The sequence below is a fragment of the Piliocolobus tephrosceles genome, chromosome 9 (assembly GCF_002776525.5).
Source record: "Piliocolobus tephrosceles isolate RC106 chromosome 9, ASM277652v3, whole genome shotgun sequence".
Classification (NCBI taxonomy): Eukaryota; Metazoa; Chordata; class Mammalia; order Primates; family Cercopithecidae; genus Piliocolobus; species Piliocolobus tephrosceles.
Window position 1 is genome coordinate 123,326,083 of NC_045442.1, and position 14,224 is coordinate 123,340,306.

A 14,224-nucleotide genomic window follows, 5' to 3' on the forward strand; every position below is an offset into this window, starting at 1 on the left:
TGTCAGGAATGGTTTAGCACCATCTCACTGGTGCTGTTCTCATGTTAGTGAATTCTCATGGGATCTGGTTGTTTAGAAGTGTGTGGCACCTCATCCCTCTCTCTCTTGCTGTTCTGGCCATGGGAAGTGCCTGCTCTCCCTTCACCTTCCACCATGATTGGAATTTTCCTGAGGCAGAAGCCATCATGCTTCCTGTACGGCCCGTGGAGCCAGGAGCCAATAAAACCTTTTTCTTTATAAATTACGTAGCCTCAGGTATTTCTTTATAGCAACGTGAGAATGGATGGACTAATACACCAAAGTTTTATATTTTATATCAAACATCTATGCCTCGCCATGGCCCTTTACAAGGTAAGGGTTTCTGAGAGGGCCAGAAGCATGTCTAGGGTACTTCTTCTTAAAGCTGAGGTATCCGATATTTATTCTTCAAAACCTACTCTACTTTGTATTTATTCCTCAAAAGCTACTTGCAAAGTGCACCCTCAAAGGTTACACAAGCCCACTCTCTGGCCCTAGAGTCATTTATGACTAATGTCATACAGCTATAATTAAGCTGTGCTATAATCAACAAGCTGACAATTCAGCCAAAACTTATCCCTGGCAAGAGCTTATGTATGGCACAGGAAGTGCCATCTGGATGATACAGGAAGTACCCTTGATTGATGGGGGCAGAAGGATTGGTGGAAAGAAGACAAGGGAGTACAAGATGGTGTCATGGAAAAGGTAAAATATTGACTGTGATGTTTCCCCTTTCTCCCCGCTATTAAGTTATAAAGTGTGTGTTCGAGCTTTCAAAACAGCCTGGGGATTCCTAGATGTAACTGAGGGTGTACCAGAGATAGGATGACTGACTTTCAGATTTGGAAATAATGAAAGTAAGAACAGCAGAGGTGAACTCTCAGGAAACTGAGACCCGGAAGTTTAATTGCCTGTGAAAGAAACCAGAGTAGAAGAGCTAAACCAAGAAGTTTCCTGCAGCTTCATTCCCCATGAGCAAGGTCACCAACAAAAAGGAGGAATTTGATGATAGAGGGGATTTTGGATCGCAGGTGCCTCTGCTTGACTTTATGTTAATTTTATGTACATTTTCTTCCCCTCATGATTCTGACAAAGGCTAACAAAAGAATTGTGCTCATCACACCCCACCCATATCTCAGATAGTTCTAGGGGTATTGGGAAAAGAGAATGAACAGGGCAAGGAAGATTTCAACACTGAAAACCCAGAACCAACAAAATTACTAAAGTCAATGTTTTCCTGGCCAGGATTTAGTCATGATCTTGTTAGATGATCTTGGAGTATAGTAGACAAGTGTGGCCACCTCAGCCTTTTTAATAGTTTGAACCTTTGAGTTTACTTTGGGAAAATACCAACTGTCACCATTCTCAAAGTGTTCATGACAACATTCCATCCTTTAACTACAGTCCTTCATCCGTAGTTGTTTGGTGTATTTATTTTTCAAGCAAGCAAAGCGTGGTACTCAGAAGAGCAGAATCATTCGCAGTTCAATAGAAATGTACAAATAATTAAAAGACATTTTAAAGCTCCACGGGAAATGCTACAGTGGCAGCTCAAACAGTGTTTTACTTCCTATATATCACGGAATATGAGTCAACCCAGGCTAGAGGTTGACCTGAATTCTGGCATAATTACCTATACGAAAAGTTGGATTTCATCCCAAACTCAATAAGTTGCCCTTCTGATGGGAGTTGCTGCCTTCCAAGGCTGGGAGACCTCTAATTCCCTCTAGAGAGACAGCTGGCAGTATTCACAACTGACTGAGGTCATCTCTGCCCGGTCATTCCTGACTAAATACAGCATGGAACTAGGGGAAAGAACGGAGCTGAGGGTACACCCAGGAGAGAGGTCTGCATTCACCAGGGCTCTGCGTTGCACACACTCTAACTAGCCTAAGCAGAAAATTTATTAAAGACTATTAGGAAACTCACAGAAGGTCCTGGAGAGCCAAAGAATTAGGCTTGAAAACTATCCAGCCAAGAGCAGTGTGCAAATTGTCCTCCCTCTGCATACTGCTTGCAGGTACAGTCCGAGAACACTGGGTCTGCCACAGCACTTTCCAGAGAGGCTCAGTGCCTCCACCACCCTCCCCAGCAAAACAGAATCTGTGCCCATCTCCAGTCTCTGAGACTCACATGTAAATCCAAGCCTCACATGTGGCCATATCCAGCTGATAAAATCTTAGCTGGAAAGGGAGCTGAGAGGGCACCTTCTGACTTCTTTCCACCTGTCCACCTCGAGGCAGAGATCATGGTGTGGGAAAGTACAAAAAATTAAACAGACAGACATGATAGACAGACAGTTATAGAAGATAGATGGATAGATAGATAGACGATAGATAGATATGATAAACAGATAGATATAGATATTAGATAGATATATAACATATATCTGTGCTAAAAGGAAATGAGCTCTCAAACCACAAAAAGATATAGAGATGTAGGTACATTTCAATCTTGCAAATTCACAGTAATATTGTGAATAAATTAACATAAGGATCCATCTTCTCCCTCTGCAATTTTAATTCACACTCATCTGTTCAAATAGTCATTATTTCCTGTAAGAATGTAAAATCCTAGTCGGTAGGAATCTTCGGAGTCTTTTTATGAAGATTTCCAAAGCTAATAGCACAATTCCAAGCACACAGATGTGCCATAAATATCTGTTGCAGATATTCTTTTAATTTAGATTTAATTTAGATTGATTTCATGTCTACTAGACATTGAGGATACAAAAGTAAACAAGACAGAGTCCCAGAATCTAACCTGCTTTTGGTGGCTACTGAACCTGGGTCTCACAGGAAGGATAATAGTCATGAAGACCCTGTGAGAGGCACTTTGACAGCAGAAGGACAGGATGGAAAGTTCAGAAGAAGGTCCCTATTCTGGTATTGGGAAGAGAGTGTCTGCAAGGTCTTCCCAGTGAGGTAGACAGAAGGGTACAGGGGAGCCCAGGCAAATGGAGCAGTGAGAGAGAGAGTCTAGGACCACAGTCATTCAATGTGGGCATCATTCAACGCCCACCTCTGAGGAAGGTGCATTCAGCCTTTGAATTTCCACCCAGCTACATGGTCTCACCAAGGACAGGGAGTGAAAAAAGAGCCAAGTTGTGGCGGAAATCAAAAATTATCATTATTATTAACTTCTCGAAATGCTGCTTTGGAAGAAGTTGTCATTTTCAGCAAATCAGTCACGAACAGTATCACCTCTACGGGGTCAGTGTCAGTGTCACTTCTACCTGGCTCAGTAATGCGATGGACAGTGTCACCTCTACTGGTTCAGCACTGGACAGTATCACCTCTCTCTGCATTGGTGTTGGACAGTATCACCTCTACTTGGGTCAGTGTTGGACAGTGTCACCTCTGCCTGAGTTGGTGTTGGACAGTGTCACCTGGACTGGGGTCAGTATTATATAGTGTAATCTCTACCCGAGTTTGTGTTAAATAGTGTCACCTCTACCTGAGTCAGTGTTGGACAGTGTCACTTCTACCTGGGTCACTGTTGGACAGTGTCACCTCTACCCTGAATTGGTGTTGGACAGTGTCACCTTTAGATTGCTGAGCTGGCGTTGGATAGTGTCACCTCTACCTGAGTTGGTGTCAGACAGTGTCATCTTTAGATTGCTGAGCTGGCTTGGACAGTGTCACCTCTATCTGAGTTGGTGTTGGACAGTGTCACCTGGACTGGGGTCAGTATTATATAGTGTAACCTCTACCTGAGTTTGTGTTAAATAGTGTCACCTCTACCTGAGTCAGTGGTGGACAGTGTCACTTCTACCTGGGTCACTGTTGGACAGTGTCACCTCTACCCTGAGTTGGTGCTGGACAGTGTCACCTCTACCTTGAGTTGGTGTTGGACAGTGTCACCTTTAGATTGCTGAGCTGGCGTTGGAGAGTGTCACCTCTACCTGAGTTGGTGTTGGACAGTGTCATCTTTAGATCGCTGGAGCGTTGGTTGGAACTCACTTCCCATTACACACGGGCAAACTGTGGTCAAAAATACTTTTTCAATAAGAAAACAAAAAGTCTAATTTTTAAATGGGCAAAAAATCTGGATAGACACGTCACTGAAGAAGAGCTACAGATGTCAAATAAGCATATGAAAAGATACTTCTCATCATACAACATCAGGCACACACAAATTAAACAGCAGTGAGTTCCCATTCCACACCTATTACACCTACAAGGATGGCCAAAATCCAGAACACTGAAAACTCAAAATGCAGGAGGAGATGTGAAGCAACAGGATCTCTCCATCCATGGCTTGTGGGAACGCAACATGGTGCAGCCCCTTTGGGAGACAGTTTGGTGATCTCTTACAAAGCTAAACCTACTCTTCCCATATGACCCAGCAATTGCGCTCCTCGGTAATTGTCCAAAGGAGTTGAAAACTGGCGTCTACCCAGAAACCTGCAGATGGATGTTTACAGCAGCTTTATTCATGATTGACAAAATCTGTAAGTAGCCAAGATGTCCTGCAGTAGGTGAGTGGATAAATATGCTCTGGTACATCCAAACAAAGGAATGTTATTCAGCTTGAAAAAGAAACGAGCTATCAAACCCCAAAAGTTGTGGAGGAAACTTAAATACATATTACTTAGTGAAGGATGCCAGTCTTTAAAAGGCTACATATTATGTGATTCCAATTACATGACATTCTGGAAAAAACAAAGCTATAGAGATAGTGAAAAGATTAGTGGTAGGTCAGGCACAGTGGCTCACGCCTGTAATCCCCACACTTTGGGAGCCCGAGGCAGGAGGACCGCTAGAGCACAGAAGTTTGAAAACAGCCTGCACAACATAGCAAGACCCCGTCTCTACTGAAAATCAAAAAAGCTACAGGAGGAGGCAGGAGGATTGCTTGAGCCCAGGAGTTCGAGAGTGCAGTGAGCTATGGTCACACCATTGCATTCCAGCCTGGGCGACAGACAGAGTGAGACCCCGTCTCGGAAAAAAAAAAAAAAAAAAAAAAAAAAATCAGTGGTTGCCAGGGGTTTGTGGAGAGGGAGGGATGAATAGTCTACGCACAAAGGATTTTTAGACCAACGAAACCATTCTGTATGAAGCTACAATGGCGGATGCATGTCATGTCATTATGCATTTGTGAAAACCCATAGAATGTACAACAGCAAGAGGGAGGCCTCTTGTTAACTCTGGAAAAAGTGGGGGGATTTTTGTTGTTGTTGTTGTTGTTGTTGTTGTTTGTTTTTGAGACAGTCTGACTCTGTCACCCAGGCTGGAATGCAGTGGTATGATCTTGGCTCACTGCAACCTCTGCCTCCCGGGTTCAAGCAGTTCTCCACCTCAGCCTTCCAAGTAGCTGGGATTACAGGCATGCGCCACAATGCCTGGCTATTTTTTGTATTTTTAGTAGAGACAGGGTTTCACCATGTTGGCCAGGCTGGCCTCGAACCCTTGACCTTGTTATCCACTGGCCTCAGCTTCCCAAAGTGGTGGGATTACAGGCGTGAGCCACTGCAACTGGTGGAGAAAGTAATTTTCAGGTATTCTTTTATATTCATTCATTCGATCAGCAGCTATAGACACTCACACAATCCCGTCAAGCACTGTGGCTCACCATTTTTAATCCATGCTCGTTTTGATACTGTCATTTTAAAGGTCCAAATAAATGTCATACTAACCTAAAAAATAAACAGGAGGTAATTTTTCTCTTTTACTGTTTTTTGTTTTGTTTTGTTTTTTGAGACAGAGTCTTGCTCTGCCGCCCAGGCTGGAGTGCAGTGGCATAATCTCGGCTCACTGCAACCTCCACTCCAGGGTTCAAGCAATTCTCCTGCCTCAGCCTCCCAAGTAGCTGGGATTACAGGCACCCGCCACCACGACCGGCTAATTTTTGTATTTTTAGTAGAGACGGGGTTTCACCATGTTGGCCAGGCTGATCTTGAACTCCTGACCTCAGGCAATCCACCTACCTTGGCCTCCTAAAGTGCTGGGATTACAGGCCTGAGCCATCGTGCCCGGCCTGGTAATGGTCATTTTTAATAGTCTGTTTTAAACCACCTATGCCCACCACGATTCTGATATTCGCTCCCCATCTCCACCCAGCCATCCCCCAGCCCTGCCCTGGCCCAAGCAGGTTAGTACCTGTGTGACTCAATATCTCTGCCTGCTGGAGTAAAATACAGTGTGTGAGGAGAGCTGTAAGAAATGTACAAAGAAGGAAGTCTTCAGAAAAATACAGCCATCACCACCTGGAACTAGTAGGTGGCACCTGGGCTGGGACTCACAGAAAGGGTGGAATTTGCAAAGCAGAAGTGGAAGAAAGAACATTGGTAAAAAGAAAACAGCCTAAGAGAAAACACAGAGATGACTAACCACAAATCACAGATGAGAAAGCTGAGTTGTCTAGTTCGACGAGAACAAACTATGTATGTCAGCACCTCGCATGGTGTCCTACACGTAATAAGAATTCATTAAATATGGGTTGATGAATCCATGAATATTGTGGAGTCTGGAAGGATAGAGAGGAAAACAGATTGCCACGAGACAGCGAAGGAACTTCACGATGGGCAAAAAAAGGCTGGAGTTTATTCTGATCGTAACAGGAATTGATAGGTTTTTGAACAGGGATGTGGCATGATTGTATCTGTGTGCTTCAGAAAATTTATCTCGCCGCTATCTATGAGACGGAGAAACACCTGGCAGAAAGGCAGTAAGCAGAAGTGTCTGCAATGATCCATGCATAAGAATAACTCCAAGAGTTTGCATTATCTCTTGTAAGTAACTTTCATTTGAAATTGCGTCTTAAGGCAGGGCACAGTGGCTCATGCCCGTAATCCTAGCACTTTGGGAGGCCCAGGGTGGATCACTTGAGCCCAGGAGCTCAAGACCAGCCTCGCAACATACAGAAATTTCTTCTCTACAAAAAATGCAAAAAAAAATAACTGGGCATAGTGGCACACAACTGTAGTCCCAGATACTTGAGAGACTGAGGCGGGAAAGTCATTTGAGCCCAGGAGGTTGAGACTGTTGGGAGTTGTGATCACACCACTGCACTCCAACTTGGGCTACAGAGTGAGACCCTATTCAAAAAAGAAAGAAAATGCATCTTAAACGTCTTTCACGAAAAGATACTGAGAGAAAGAATATTATTACATGTAATTTAAATACCTTTCTTTTTCCAGAGGTTACTCATAGATTCCTTTTATTGTATTTTCTCTCTTCTCCGGTTTTTTTTTTTTTTTTTGAGACAGAGTTTCACTCCTGTCACCCAGCCTAGAGTGCAATGGCGCAATCTCGGCTTACTGCAACCTCTGCCTCCCAGGTTCAAGCGATTCTCCTGCCTCAGCTTCCTGAGTAGCTGGGATTATAGGCGCCCACTACCACACCTGGTTAATTTTTATATTTTTTTTTTTTTTGAGATGGAGTCTCGCTGTCACCCAGGCTGGAGAGCAGTGGCCGGATCTCAGCTCACTGCAAGTTCCGCCTCGCGGGTTTAAGCCATTCTCCTGCCTCAGCCTCCCAAGTAGCTGGGACTACAGGCGCCCACCACCTCGCCCGGCTAGTTTTTTGTATTTTTTAGTAGAGACAGGGTTTCACCGTGTTAGCCAGGATGGTCTCGATCTGCTGACCTCATGATCCGCCCATCTCGGCCTCCCAAAGTGCTGGGATTACAGGCTTGAGCCACCGCGCCCGGCCAGTTTTTGTATTTTTAGTAGAGATGGAGTTTCACCATGTTGGCCAGGCTGGTCTCGAACTCCTGACCTCAGGTGATCCGCCCATCTTGGTCTCCCAAAGTGCTGGGATTATAGCATGAGTCACTGCACCTGGCCAATTCTTTTTATTGTATTTTCTTTCTGCTTTCCAAAGTATTACATGTTTTTGGCCAAAACAATTGTAAAATACAAAAAAAAGTATCACCTGCAATTTTATCACTTGTGGAAACTGTATACATTTTGTTACATTTATTTATGATCCATTTTTTTAGGCATGACAGACATACATAGCTACACGTGTGGTAAGACCATTTTCCACATAATTATTTTATAATCTGGATCTTTTTCCTTCAAAAGTGAATGCTTTTAATTTATCTATAACTGTGAAAGTAACAAGTTTATTACAAAAAACAAAAACAGTGAAAACTGTGAAGGAGGAAAATGAAATCATCTAAAATCCCACCATCCAATGAAATTGCTGCTGTCAACATGTTTTCGTAGAACCTAGGTTTTTCTTTCCTTTGTATCACTTTTCACACAATTCTATGTACACTAGATGTATATAAAGATTATATATAATTAGATAGATGATATGCATAGATACATGATAATGTTTTTTAATGATCATACTTCATTCATTCTTATGTAATATCTTCATCTAACAATCTATGAAACGGACATTTCCCTACATTGTTAAATATTGTTTTACAATGTGACTGTTTAATTACTATACACAATTTCATTGTAAAATTGTTTCATAATTTAGTTGACAATTCAATTATTGTGTTTAGGTAGTGTGCAGTCTTTGCTGCTGGAAACAACTCTACAGAAAACATCAATGTCAGTTACTCTCTGCTCAAATTCAAGATTTTCTCAGGATAAACTCATGTAGGTGAAATTGTTCATTAAGAGACTCCTACTCTTGTTCATTGATAAACTTCTAAATTCAACACACATAATCTGCTAAAATACTGTACATCGGATTTATTTTTGAGATAGCTCTAACTTCTAAATAGGGCCGTTGGTCACTTTTCTTCAGAATACCATGAGGTATTAAATGATGCAAAAATAAAGGCAGTAACTAGAATGTGAGTTTTTCACCACTACCGGAGCACTGGGCTAGGGGTAGGGAGAGCTTCAGCCACCACCCAGCAGAGGAGAGGCTATCCAGCGATCACTGCCTGGCTCCACGGGGATCTACCCCCACATCGTATTCCTTGCCATGTGCTTCATGGAGCCCAGGGCTGTCTTTGTTTCCTCCCTCCCTCCCTCATTCATTCATTGCATTCATTCCTTCCACTAATGCCAGTGCTGTCACAAGTTTTCTTTCTTCTGTATTTTTCAAGCATCCCTCACCCACTTTCTTAAGCTCCCCTCCCGTATTTTTATTCTTCTAATCTCTACTTTTATTTTGTATTTATGTGTATTGGTTGCTTTTTTATTTTTATAAAAATAAAGTTATTTTTAGTCCTCGCAGAGCAGGACTACCCCATAGGGTGGTACTTATACTTTTTAGGATAAGTGCCCAGAGTAGCCTAATCTCTGCTTTTAAATCTTTATGTATTGGAGGCAGAGAGAGAGAGAGTATGTATGTGTGTGTGTGTGTGTGTGTGTGCACATGCATGTGTGTTGTGTACACTGATTATTAGGTGAACAGCGCATGTCTTTCTCAGCCAAATGGGTGATATAACTGACTGACATGTGGCTCCATTTATTCCATGTGGCAAGGCTAAAACACTGGGTTTACATGCACCAACCATGAGTCGAATGCATAAACCATAGCTATCCAGGATTTCTAAATATCACAGAACACAAATATAAACAAAACTATCACACTAAAGATTCCAAGTATTTGTATTGCTAAACAATGTTTACCTCGTCCACATACAACAATCGACGAATATAACATTGGAGCTTTTTTTTTTTTAGTTGGGGTCTTACTCTGTCGCCCAGTCTGGAGTGCAGTGGGACAATCACAGCTCACTACAACCTTGCACTCCCGGGCTCAAGCAATCTTCCTGCCTCAGACTTACAAATAATTAGGATTACAGGTACATGCCACCACACCAAAGATTAATGATGAACAAATTATGACATTTTTAAATAAAGACGGAAGTGTTCATTTTCCAATTTTTCTTATGTTGCATTCAAATATTATTTATCTTTGTTACTGGGTTTGTGCCCAAGGCAATGACCCACTGTCCTCACCTGGTCCCTAAAACAAGTAAGTGGCAGTTTTGAGTTAAAACCTAGTCTAAGGCCAGGTGCAGTGGTTCATACCTGTAATCCTAAAACTTTGGGAGGCCAAGGTGAGAGGATTTCTTGAAGCTAAGAGTTTGGGAGCAGCCTGAGCAACAGCAAGACCTTGTCCCCACAAAAAAATATATAAAAAATAATTTAAATTAAAAAAAAAAAACCTAGTCTTCTTTCTGTCTAGGGAAATAAAAAGACATTGGGAAGAGCAGCTCCCTCCCTACAGCCCTGGGAATGTCTCAGCCCCACAGGCCCTTCCTCCACTCACCAAAGGGGCTCTGTGGCTCCCTGAATTAAACAAATAAAAACACAGGCCCTCAGTCCCATTTGAATTTCAGATAAACAAGGGTACTTTTTTTAGTATAAGTACATCCCATGCAATGTTTGGGGCATACTTATGCTTAGAAAAAATAAACTCCACCCAACTCCACTCCTGGCACTGAGCATCCTGTCAGTTGTCTGCCAATCCTCTCGACCTTCCACTCCCACCCCCACCCCCATCCCCCCACCTCCCAGGAAGCCTTCCCTAAGCCCAGACAAGAGTTTCTATCCACCCCACAGAGATGGTCACTCTGAAGCCTAATAGCAAGAACAAAAGAAATAAAAATAACAAACGAACTGAAAGCTGCCCAGCACGGAAAGAATGTTATAGCACATTTGCTGACAGAGACCGAGGGAGATTTCCAACATAAACAAGGAAATTTAATCTCTCGTTTGCGAAAGCTTCCCTTGTGCTAATTTGTTAGCCGCTCATGTAAAGACACAGAACCAAGTGCATTTTTATTGAGCTGCTTTTTTCTTATATTATACAAATCAAAGTCATCCCTGCTGATAAGTGCAGTTAGAGATGCCAGAAACAGCGAGGTGAGGGCTGCGCCCCCACAGGCTCGAACCAGTTTTATGAATTGAGCAAGTCCATCCAACTCAGCCTCTTTTCCCAACCACATTGGTGGTTTGGTCAACTAACTGCACTAAGTACTTCAGTCAAACGTTGTGCATTTTGCCATAACTCTGAGGCTGCAGATTGCTTCAGACCCCAGATCAACGTGGATCTGACTGTTCTGCTCATTTTCGTTCTTTAGCCTGCTCACTGGCCCCAGGTAGGAGGAAGGAGGACCATAAACCCTAAGAGGAAAGCTACCATCTTGCAGGCGCGTCTGCTGCCTAAGAAGGTGACCAGGGAGGGCTTTTGTCCCCTCCTCAACATCAGCGGGCACGCTAAGGCACCTAGCTGAAACAGGAGGAAGGCAGCGATGGTTTTCATCTGAAAATCAGAGTTTTCCAACTAAGGATCTTCTTTATGATTTCCACATTTGACCAACTGCTACTCATGATACTAAGTACAACTGCTGTCCTCTGAACCTGGCTCCCAGGGAGATGTACCTTGCTCATAAGGATGTAAGCTGAAAGTCAGCTAGAAAATCCTTTCTCTCTCTCTCTCTGTCTCCCCCTCTCTCTCTCTCATTTACTTCTCATTATTTTCTATATTTTTTCTTTGTTACAAAATTTCAATTTTTTTTATTTTTTCTTTTAAAAAAAACAATTGAAATGAGGCCTCGCTCTGTTGCCTAGGCTGGTCTCAAACTCCCAGGCTCATGCAATCATCCCATCTCAGCCTCCCAAGTGCTGAGATTACAGGCGTGAGCCACTGCACCTAGCCTGAGATTCAACTTTTATGTATGATTGTATATCCTATTCACACCTTTGCTTTTCTTATTTTTATTTCCACTTTTTTGAGGCAAGGTCTTGCTCTGTCACCCAGGTTGAAGTGCAGAGGCAAGATCATAGCTCACTGCAGCCTCGAACTCCTGGGTTCAAGTGATCTTCTTGCTTCAACCTCCCAAGTAGCCGGGACCACAGGCATGTGTCACCACATCACACTCATTTTTTTGATTTTTAGTAGAGACAGAGTCTCGCTATGTTGCCCAGGCTGGTCTGGAACTCGTGGGCTCCAGTAATCCTCCCACCTTGGCACCTTGGCCTCCCAAAGTGCTGGAATTACAGGCATGAGACACTGTGCCCAGCCTACATCATCACTTTTCCAAACTAAAAATAAACAGCTCTCTGCTTCCCTAGCCATAGAAAGAAACAGAAGGACCTATGCACTTACAAAGGTTCCAAATACTCTAAAATTGGCCAAACTGTCCTTAAAAATAGATAAAACTGCTTCTTTTCCATTTGTGACTGGAATTGAGGTCTTGTCCCTCATATTGCCTGTGTGACCTTGGGTAAGCCAGTTCACAGCTTTGGCCTTTGTATATTCATCTACAAACGTGAACTAAACCATTTTTATAAACACTTCCAGATCTAAGGTGAAAACTGGCTGTGAGTAAGCCCCGTCTTTGGAAAGTTTAAGAGACTTGAGCACTATGGGTATTATAAAGAGAAACATTGTCTAGGGTCTCCCGCCATCTCCAACCGCTTGTTGAATTAGCAGAAGCTTGAATTGATAGATTAGGCGAAAAGGTTAAGAGAAGAGGGACCATTTCCACCCTTCTACTGCATGGAACGTTCATCTCGTGAAGACCAGTCAACGTGCAGAGATTGTTTAGATAGTCACTACACTTAGCACTCAAGGGTCATGCAAGTATCCCTTGAGTCCAGGAGGTCGAGTCTGCAGGAAGCTATGATTGCACCACCATACTCCAGCCTGGGCAGGAAAAAAAAAAAAAAAAATAGAGATCTGTTTTAGAATTCCAAAACAAAGAACAAAGAAAAGTGGAGGGAGATTATCAAATACATTATTCAAGAAATTTTCCCAGAATTTAAGCACGTGGGTTTCCAGATTATAAAAGCCTGAGTGCCCCCAGAGAACAAATGAAAAGAGACATACAGGCCGGGCGCGGTGGCTCAAGCCTGTAATCCCAGCACTTTGGGAGGTCGAGACGGGCAGATCACGAGGTCAGGAGATCGAGACCATCCTGGCTAACACGGTGAAACCCCGTCTCTATTAAAAAATACAAAAAACTAGCCGGGCGAGGTGGCGGGTGCCTGTAGTCCCAGCTACTCGGGAGGCTGAGGCAGGAGAATGGCGTGAACCCGGGAGGCGGAGCTTGCAGTGAGCTGAGATCCGGCCACTGCACTCCAGCCTGGGTGACAGAGCGAGACTCCGTCTCAAAAAAAAAAAAAAGAAAAGAAAAGAGACATACACCAAGATAGAGCTTTGTGAAGCTTTAATCACTGGAGACAAAGACAAGATACTAAAATATTGAGAGGAGAAAACAGAAAACCAGGGGAGGTTCTCCAGCAAGTGAAGTGAGGAAAGGAGGGGAAAGACATGAAGACACAGGAACCAGGAAACAGGGCCCCAACCCCTTAAAGGGCCAAGGAGTATCTTTAGGATGAGGGGAAGGGAGATTTCAAGGCCAGAGAGCAATCATCAGGTTGTCAATCACAAGCAAGGAACTTTCCAAAACATAAATGTACTGCACACCAGATGAATCTGAACACATGGAGCAGAGACTAAAACAAGCAGACGTTTAGGGCTTATTGATCTTGATTGTATTTTATTTATATTTGAGACAGAGTTTCCCTCTGTCACCCAGGCTGGAGAGCAATGGTGCTATCTCAGCTCACTTCAACCTCCGTCTCCCAGGTTCAAGCTATTGTCTTGCCTCAGCCTCCTGAGTAGCTGGGATTACAGGTGCACGCCACCACGCCTGGCTAATTTTTGTATTTTTAGCAGAGACAGGGTTTCACCATGTTGGCCAGGCTGGTCTCAAACTCCTGACCTCAGGGAATCCACCCACCTCAGCCTCCCAAAGTGCTGGGATTACAAGCTTGAGCCACTGCACCTGGCCCTGATCATTATTTTTAAAAACTAAATAAATATAAGACAATTATTAACTCCAAGAAAGTGAAAACTTTGTAAGAAAACAGGATAATCATAGTATTTTTAAAGTCTTGGTTATGATTAACACTAACATAAAATAGCATGACCACATTTACTACATAACTGTAGTGGGAGAATGGGGAACGGGGAGTGAATGCTGAGAGGTAATCAGAGGTAGCTGAGGGGCAGATTTGGTGAAAGAGAAAGTAAGTTTCATCTCCGGCAGTGGAAAGAAAATAGAAAATGCCTAATGGTGAAATTCAAGAAATAGCACTCAAAACATGTTACTTAGAGATAACGGAGGTTAATAACAAAGGAACAATTCAAATTGTTGAATAGCATGCCTGCTGTCCCAGCTACTTAGGAGGCTGAGGCAGGAGCATCCCTTGAGCCCTGGAGTTCAAGACCAGCCTGGACAACATAGTGAGACTTCATCAGAAAAAAAGAAA